A 9,071-nucleotide genomic window follows, 5' to 3' on the forward strand; every position below is an offset into this window, starting at 1 on the left:
GGATGCGACAGTCGGAGCTCAGGATGCCTCCCAGAGCCAGGAGACACTTAGCTCAGTGGGTGGGCTGAGGGAGCCGTGGCCCTGGAGCTCCAGCCATGCCAGTGCCAGGAGAAAGAGCACTTAGGTCAGTCCGCAAGCAAATCTCTGGCTAAGGGCCGCACCCACCTCAGGAGACATGACGGGTGGGGATGTCTGCTGTTGGTCATGGGGCTGAGGTTGTCCTGGGCCTTGCAGCCACCCCAAGGGTCAGCCTAAATCCAAGATATATTTTTAAATGGGTTCACACTCTGCTGGTCTCTCGCATTTCACTGACACAGAAAGTCCTTTAGTCACAGGCTTTTTGGTGGGATGTATTCTAGGAACAGAAGAATTAGAGCTGGAAGCAGGAAAGAAAGGCCATAATGCCTGATTTGGGTTCTCACACAAGACCGCTGAAAACGCTTATCTCCCTGAGCAGGGAAAGTGAAATGCACTTTTCCAATCTCATAAGACTGTTTCAGGTCAGGAAAAGCACATACACACATACACATACATACACACACACAGGCCCGTCAATCCATCTTTCCTTATACAGCCCCTGATGTGCGAGGACATCAGCACATCTTGCTGAGCCCAGAATAACACACTCTCCGGAAATGTTTATCTCAATTTTGATGTTTCCAACATGGCGAAGTCCAACTTCTGACTCCAGAGGAGCAGTACTCAGGGTTGTGGGAAAATAAAGCCTACAAAGAGACTCACTCAGCCAGGATGTGAACTTGAGGCCCAAAAGGAAACAGTGAGGAATCTGCGTAAGCCCTCATGGTCAGTGGGACAAAGTCCCTGATGAGACATGAGGACACAGGGTCTGACCGCCATGTAGCACATGCCTCGAGAGCACTGAACTCGAATGTGCTGATAGAGTGTAGATAGCCTAGAAAAGAGAGAATTTCATCTTTTGAAAAATCATGGACGGGGGAGAAAAAATCTAGTAATTATACAGAAGAGAAATCAGGCAATACCTTGATCAGATTATCAGAATTATCATCGCTAGTAAAGGACATAAGGACATGGCTCCACATACCCTGAAAAAACATAACATCTTCTATATAGTACTCAGGCCAAGAATGCAAAGCCTCAATCTCAATATAAGGAAACTTCAGATACAAACAAAGTGAGGAATATTTTACTTTTTAAAAGGGAGGGAAGTTGAAAAATAACTGGTAAACCAATGAAATTTAAAACTTTTGTATTTCAAAGAACACCATCAGGAAAGTGAAAAGGCAACCCATAGAATGGGAAAAAGTTTTTGCAAATCATATCTCTTATAAGGGACTTGTAGCTAGACTATTTAAAGAACTCTTATAGCTCAATAAGAAAAAGACAAATAACTTAAAAATGAGCAAAGGATATGAACAGATATTTTTCTGAAGAGGATAAACAAATGTCCAAGAAGCATATGAAAAGATGCTCACCATCCTCAGCCATCAGGGAAATTCAAATCAAAACCACAATGAGACACCATTTCACACCCACTAAGAGAGCTCTAGTTAGAGTCAGATAATAACCAGTGTTGGCCAGGATGTGGAGACAATGGAACCCTCACACACTGCTGGTAGGGATGGAAAATGGTGCAGCCACTTGGGAAAAGTCTGCTCATTCTTCAAAAGGTTAAACGTAGAGTTACCATATGACCCAGCAGTTCCACTCCGAGAGAAATGAAAACATATATCCTCACAAAAACTTGTTACACGAAAGCTCATAGCAGCAGTAATCATGATAGCCAAAAGTTAGAATGATTCCAAAGTCTATCGACTGATGAATGGGTAAACAAATTATGATAATATTGGAAATATTATTATTCCAAATAATGGAATATGATTTGGCCATGAATAGAAATGAAGTTCTACAACACAGATGAACCTTGAAAACATTATGCTGAGTGAAAGAAGCCAGTGGTGTACGATCCTCGTTATCTGAAATGGACAGAATAGGCCAATCCATAAAGACAGAACCTATGGATTACAGGCTGCCTGGGGTTGGAAAGTTTGGGAGGAAATGGGCAATGACTGCTAAAGGGTACACAGTGTTTTTTGGGGGACGAAAATGTTCTAAAATTTGACATAGTGATGTTTTCACAGTTCTGTGAATATATTAAAAATCATTTAATTGTGCACTTTCAAGTAGGTGAATTGTATGGTATGTGAAATATGTCTCAATAAAACAGTTTTTTCTAAAATATGGAAGACTATATTCTTCAAAATGTTGACGTCATATCAGATAAAGGGCTAGTATCCAAAATCTGTAAAGAACCCTCAAACTCAACACCCAAAGAACAAATAATCCAATCAAGAAATGGGCAGAAGACATGAACAGGCATTTCTCCAAAGAAGACATACAAATGGCCAACAGACACATGAAAAAATGCTCAACATCACTCGGCATCAGGGAAATACAAATCAAAACCTCAATGAGATACCACCTCACACCTGTCAGAATGGCTAAAATTTTTTTTTTTAAGATTTTATTTATTTATTTGACAGAGAGAGACATAGCGAGAGAGAGAGCACAAGCAGGGGGAGTGGGAGAGGGAGAAGCAGGCTTCCCACGGAGCAGGGAGCCCAATGCGGGGCTCGATCCCAGGACCCTGGGATCATGACCTGAGCCGAAGGCAGACGCTTACCGACTGAGCCACCCAGGCGCCCTAGAATGGCTAAAATTAACAAGTCAGGAAACGACAGATGTTAGCGAGGATGCGGAGAAAGGGGAACCCTCCTACACTGTTGGTGGGAATGCAAGCTGGTGCAGCCACTCTGGAAAACAGTATGGAGGTTCTTCAAAAAGTTGAAAATAGAGCTACCCTACGACCCAGCAATTGCACTACTGGGTATTTACCCCAAAAATACAAGTGTAGTGATTCGAAGGGGCATCTGCACCCCGATGTTTATAGCAGCAATGTCCACAATAGCCAAACTATGGAAAGGCCCAGATGTCCATCGACAGAGGAATGGATAAAGAAGATGTGGTATATATATATATATATATATATATATATATATATATATATATACAATGGAATACTACTTAGCTATCAGAAAAAATGAAATCTTGCCATTTGCAATGATGTGGATGGAAATAGCGGGTATTATGCTAGTGAAATAAGTCAGTCAGAGAAAGACAATTATCATCTCACTCATATGTGGAATTTAAGAAACAAAACAGAGGATCATAGGGAAAGGGAAGGAAAAATAAAACAAGACAAAACCAGAGAGGGAGACAAACCATAAGAGACTCTTAATCATAGGAAACAAACAGAGGATTGCTGGAGGGAACGGGGGTCAGGGGAATGGGGTAAATAGGTGCTGGGCATTAAGGAAGGCACGTAATGTAATGAGCACTGGGTATTATATAAGACTGATGAATCACTGAACTCTACCTCTGACACTAATAATACACTATATGTTAATTAATTGGATTTAAATTAAAAAAATAAATAAACCAAGAACTAGAAAAAAAATGTCGATGTCATAAAAGACAAAGCTGGGGAAATGTTCCAGATGAATGGAGGCTAAAGAAACACAACAACCAAATGCAATACCTGATGCTAGCCTGAGTCCTACATTGGAGGAATACGTCACAAAGGACATTACTGGGTCAACTGACAAAACTGAAACGTAAACAGTAGTTAGATAAAAGTTTTGTATCAATGTAAATTTATGAAGTTTATACACTGGTTGTGTAAGAGAAAACTCCCTATTTTTAGAACATACACAATGAAGTGTTAGTGGTAAAGTGTCATAACATAGGTAACTCATCCTCAGATGGTTCAGAAAAAAATGTGTGTGTATGTGTTTGTGTTGGGGAAAAGCAAATGACACAGCAGATGGAATAAAATGTTAATAATCTGGTTAAAGGATCTGGATTGTTTTTGTCTTTGCAACTTTTTGTAAGTTTGAAATTGTTTCCAAATAAAAAGTTTGCAAATAATCACAAATGACTTTTCTCTCTGGGCGGTGCAAAGCTGTGTGAAAATAGGTCAGAGAGAATGTTGTGTGAGTGTGTGTGGTGTGTAGATGACTGCACACCCAAGTACCTACACACGTTCACCAGGGCGCTTCGCCTCTCGGCTGCTATTTGCCCCATTTGGCCTAAGGCTTGCCCAGCACGGGCCACTGACGTCCCATGGTCACCCCCAAGCAACATGCTTAGTTACCTTGGGGGAAGGCAGTGGAGCCCTCCATGTGCCTGAGGCAGACTAAGGTAACCAGTGTGAGTTGCCCTGCAGGCTTTCTCGCCTTTGGCTGGGAGCAGGAAGTTCAGGCCTAGTGCATTCTGAGAGGCTTGCCATCTTCAGAGGTCTGTTTCCAGACTGAAGAGCTCTCCACTGGCCTCTAGAGGGCTGGTCTTCCTCCAAGTTCTCTACTATCTTGGAGAGGAGGATGAGAGGGGGAGAGGACTCACATTTATTGAGGGCTCACTTTGTGCCCGGCCCTGTGCTTTACATTTTATTTTATTTAAACCACATAGAGCCCTGCCAGATGGGTAAACTGAGGCTCCGAGAACTGCAGTAATTTGGCCAAGGTCCCACAGCGAACAGGCGGCAGAGCCAGATTCAAAGCCAAGCCTGGACTCCCCCCTTTCCCCCAGGTACTCTTGCTTCAGGTACTGTGATTTTTTCCCTCTTTCTCTCCTCTTTGCTATCTGATTTGAGGTCACAGCCTGTCCTTATCCCAAGAAATGAAACAAAATCATTGCTAACAGGAATGAATCCAAAAGACCCAGCCAACTTTGGAAAACACCAGCAGGGCTGCCATCAGCCCTGTTTTATGAGGCTTCGGTGATGCTGGGAATCACTCCGAAGGAAGAAGACAGAAATACCTCGTCTTTGCTTTAACCTGCCAAAATAGACACAGTCTTCAGGGCTGGGTGCCAAGTCATGGGCTCTGTGTAGCCCGAGATCCCAGCGCACATATGGTACCTTCAGGGGACAGCTGTTTGAACAATCTTCCTGACAGAGGGAGATGAGGTGGTGGGGAGGGCACCAGAGAAGAAAGCAGACTCTGCAGCTATAAGGATGGGGGTGGTGAGCAAAGGGGGATCTGGGCAGGGCCATTACTTCCAAGGGTGCCCAAGGGCAAAGTCAGAGCAAAATGTGTGTGGGTGGAAAGGAGAAGAGGGGGATAAGAACTCCTTGGCAAGCTCTCTTCCCTTCTGCTCTTCTCATCTATTCTCCTGGCCTCCTGGCGCCAGCACTCATCCTGTATCCCATTCTCAAAGGTCTCCCTGTTAGCTGAAGACCCAAAGGAAGGGTGCTGGGAGAAGAGATTGTAAGCTGGGAGCTGCTGACTGCCGAGAGAGGAAGAGCCTGCCTACGGTGGCATCACCTCAGTGCCTTCAGTGATAATGTCATTTGAGCCCTTGGATCCAGCCATGCCTGAAGTCCCTGCACTTTTAGATAGGAGGACCAAAAAGTTGACACTTCTGCTTAAGAAATTTTCAACAGGGCTCCTGTCACTTATCATACAAACAACACAAATAAAATCCTGATTGAAACAGCATCAGCTTGTCTAGAACAATTTTCAAGGACTGATCCTCTACAACAGACAAGGCAGGATGTAGAGAAGTTTAGTACAGAAACCACATGACATGGTAAATTCAGAATCCAGAGGCACCAGGGACAGGAAGAGAGCTGGCCAACCCCTGTCTTGGGAGGCCTTGGCTCCAGAGATGGCGTAAGATGCTCAGGTCTGACTCGCACTGCCTGGAATTTTGTAGAAAGGCTTGGAGCAGGGATAGGCCGGGGCCCACTCTGAGGCTCAGCAAACTACAGGTTCTCCCGAGTCTGACTCAAGGGCTGATGACGGTAGCTACCTTCTGCTGAGCCCTTACTATGTGCCACCATGTGTTATGTATATCATTTTATTTAATCCTCACAGCAGCCCTAAGAGGTAGATACGTTACTGGCATCATTTTCTAGATGAGGAACGAAAACACAGTGGTGAAGTAAACTTACTAGTCCCATAGCTGGTAAGTGGCAGAGCAGGGACTCGGGCCTAGTGTGTCAAACTCCAAAACCTGTGCTTTTAACAACTATGTTATACTTCTTCCAAGATAGGTCAACAGGGCAGGGAAGGTTGGCTATGTGGAGAATTAATGATCTTTTCTGATGGTAAAGCCCTCCAGAGTTCACAAAGCCCAATTTTATATGCAACCTCACGGCATCCATTTTACAGATATGAAAGCTGAGGCTTAGAGGCAGGAAGTGACTTTCTCATGTTATTTGGGCAAACTGGATAAACTGAGCAGAGGTGATGCTCCTCGAATGGAGCAGCCAGGCTGGGGTTTGCAGGAACTCATAGTGTAGGTGCGGGCTAGCCTCACCACATGGACCCATGCTTAAGAGCAGTGCTGTCAGTCTGGCTGACAAAGATCTCTAGGAGATAAGGGGACCAATTGTGATTTGGCCACAGATCCAATTGCAGAACACAAATCCCACGATAGCAAAGAGCTCTGCATTCACAAAAAGATCCCTAGCTCCAGTCAAAGCCCTGTTTACTTTTCAGCAACACTTGATATGGACAAATTCAGTTCCATCAGAGACATTCAGCTTTCTGGTGTTCCCAGAGGGAGGGGGGGGACCTTCCTATAAAAAGAGCCCCTTTCTTCCATTGGGTCATCCTCAGGAAAAAGGCTGCAAGACTTAGCTGAATTGCCTTCCGAGTGGGGAGCTGGAATCTGCCTGCCTGGCTTCCTCCCAGAGGAAAGTAGCTGTTCCAGCGTAAGCCCCAGGGGCTCTGCTGTTGGGCCTGCCTTGATGTGTTGCCGAGCTCAGAGGTACCTGTCCTAGAGAGACAAGGCAAGGCTGTCTTTCACTGTTCCCTGGGCGACTCATGCCTGGAGGAGGGACCAGGCAGGAAGCCAGGCAACAGGACAGAAGGGGCCAGGGCAGCCACTGTTGTTCACTGCTGGAAGCGTGCCAAGGGACTGGAAGGTGAACTGCAATCCCACCTCCTTCTTGCCCCTCTCTCCAAGAGATCCTGCCCTCCATGAATGGGGCTGGGGGATGGGGGCTTCCTTGAAGCCAGGCGAGCAGCCTTCTGGCCTTCTGGATTTATTTTCCCACAAGTAGTCTGTGAGCTGTGAATCTAGGGCAAGTGTTGAAGACAGGAATGGAGGGCAAGAAGCAGGTTCATGAGGTGAAACCCAGTCCTTCCAGGTTTCGAAAGTCCAGCACAGGTTCTAGGGGCAGATAGTCTGGGTTTAAAATTCCAGCTGTACCACTTGCCTTCCTTGGGCAAGGCCTTAACTTCTTGCCATGCTTACACTAGTATTTACTGACCACCTTATATGTGCTGTGCTAAAGATTTAATGGTAAGCCAAAAATAAGACTCAGTTGCCTTCTTAGAGCTTACAATTAGTGAAGGAGATAAATATTAATCAAACAACCCATAACACCCCCACCATTACCACCAAAAAAAAGTGGAAAGTCCAGGAGAGTTGTAGAGCATATATTTAGGGAAAATTCACCCACTCTGGGAGGTCAGAGAAGGCTTTCCTAAGTAAATGATAATGGCGCTGAGGTCTGTTTACTGAACAGGTTAGAAGGGACATTCCATGCGGAGAGAACAGGATATTCAGAGTAGGCCATTTGGCAAGAATGGCTCCCCTAAGGAACTGGAAGAAGGCTCATGAGGCTGAAGTACAGATTGGAGAGCCTAGCAGGGAGAGACCATGCAAGAATGTGGGTCTTAAGGGCAATACAAAGTTTTTTGTGGCACTCTAAACTGAGAGATGAGATGATCACACTTGTAGTTTGAAAAGGTTACTCTGGCCACAAAGAACAATGGATTGGAAGGGAACCAAGGAACATTCAGGAGACCAGCTAGGAGGTCTCAGGTATTCGCGGGTAAAATGGGGATATTGGATAATACTATCTCATAAGCTATTGCCAGGATTCAATGAAATACGGCATTTTAAGTGTTTATGCCAATATGCGACACATAGTAAAGGCTCAGTAAATGTCGTTATTGCTAGTTTTGTTGGTTCTCTTCAGAGAGTGGATCTTTCTGCTTCCTATCTCCTCCTGTGAGACATGGTGGGAGAGGGCAGTGGTGGTGGAAATGTGGTTTGTATTAAGTCACAACATAGAGGCCAGAAGCCAGGAAGCCTGAAGGACCCATTAGAATGGCTCAAATGCAAACTGGTACAGTCACTCTGGAAAACAGTATGGAGGTTCCTCAAAATGTTAAAAATAGAACTACCATGGACCCAGCAATTGCACTACTAGGTATTTATCCAAAGAATACAAAAATAGTGATTCAAAGGGGTACATGCACCCCAATATTTATAACAGCAATGTCCACAATAGTCAAAATATGGAAAGAGCCCAGCTGTCCATCTACAGATTAATGGATAAAGAGGATATGGCGTATATATACAATGAAATATTACTCAGCCGTTGAAAAGAATGAAATCTTGCCATTTGCAACCATGTTGATGGAACTAGAGAGTATTGTGCTAAGCAAAATTAGTCAGAGAAAGACAAATACCATATGATTTTACTCATGTGGAACTTAAGAAATAAAAACAGATGAACACAGAGGAAGGAAGGAAAAATAAGATGATAACAGAGAGGGAGGCAAACCATAAGAGACTCTGAACTACAGGAAACAAACAGGGTTGCTGCAGGAGAAGTGGGTGGAGGGATGGGGTAATTGGGCGATCGGCATTAAGGAGGGCCCTTGATGTAATGAGCACTGGGTGTTATATACAACGATGAATCACTAAATTCTACCCCTGAAACAAATACTATACCATATGTGAACTAAATTGAATTTAAATAGGGCGGCTGGGTGGCTCAGTGGGTTAAGTGGCTGCCTTCGGCTCAGATCATGATCTCAGGGTCCTGGCATCAAGTCCCACATCTGGCTCCCTGCTCAGTGGGGAGTGTGCTTCTCCCTCTCACTCTCCCTCTGTGCTCTCCCTCTCTCTCTCTCTAATAAATAAATAAAATCTTTAAAATTTTTTTAAAATTGAATTTAAATAAAAAATTAAAGTCTATTATTATTATTATTATTTTTTTAAAGAATGGC

The sequence above is a fragment of the Phoca vitulina genome, unplaced genomic scaffold (assembly GCF_004348235.1).
Source record: "Phoca vitulina isolate PV1807 unplaced genomic scaffold, GSC_HSeal_1.0 scaffold36, whole genome shotgun sequence".
Classification (NCBI taxonomy): Eukaryota; Metazoa; Chordata; class Mammalia; order Carnivora; family Phocidae; genus Phoca; species Phoca vitulina.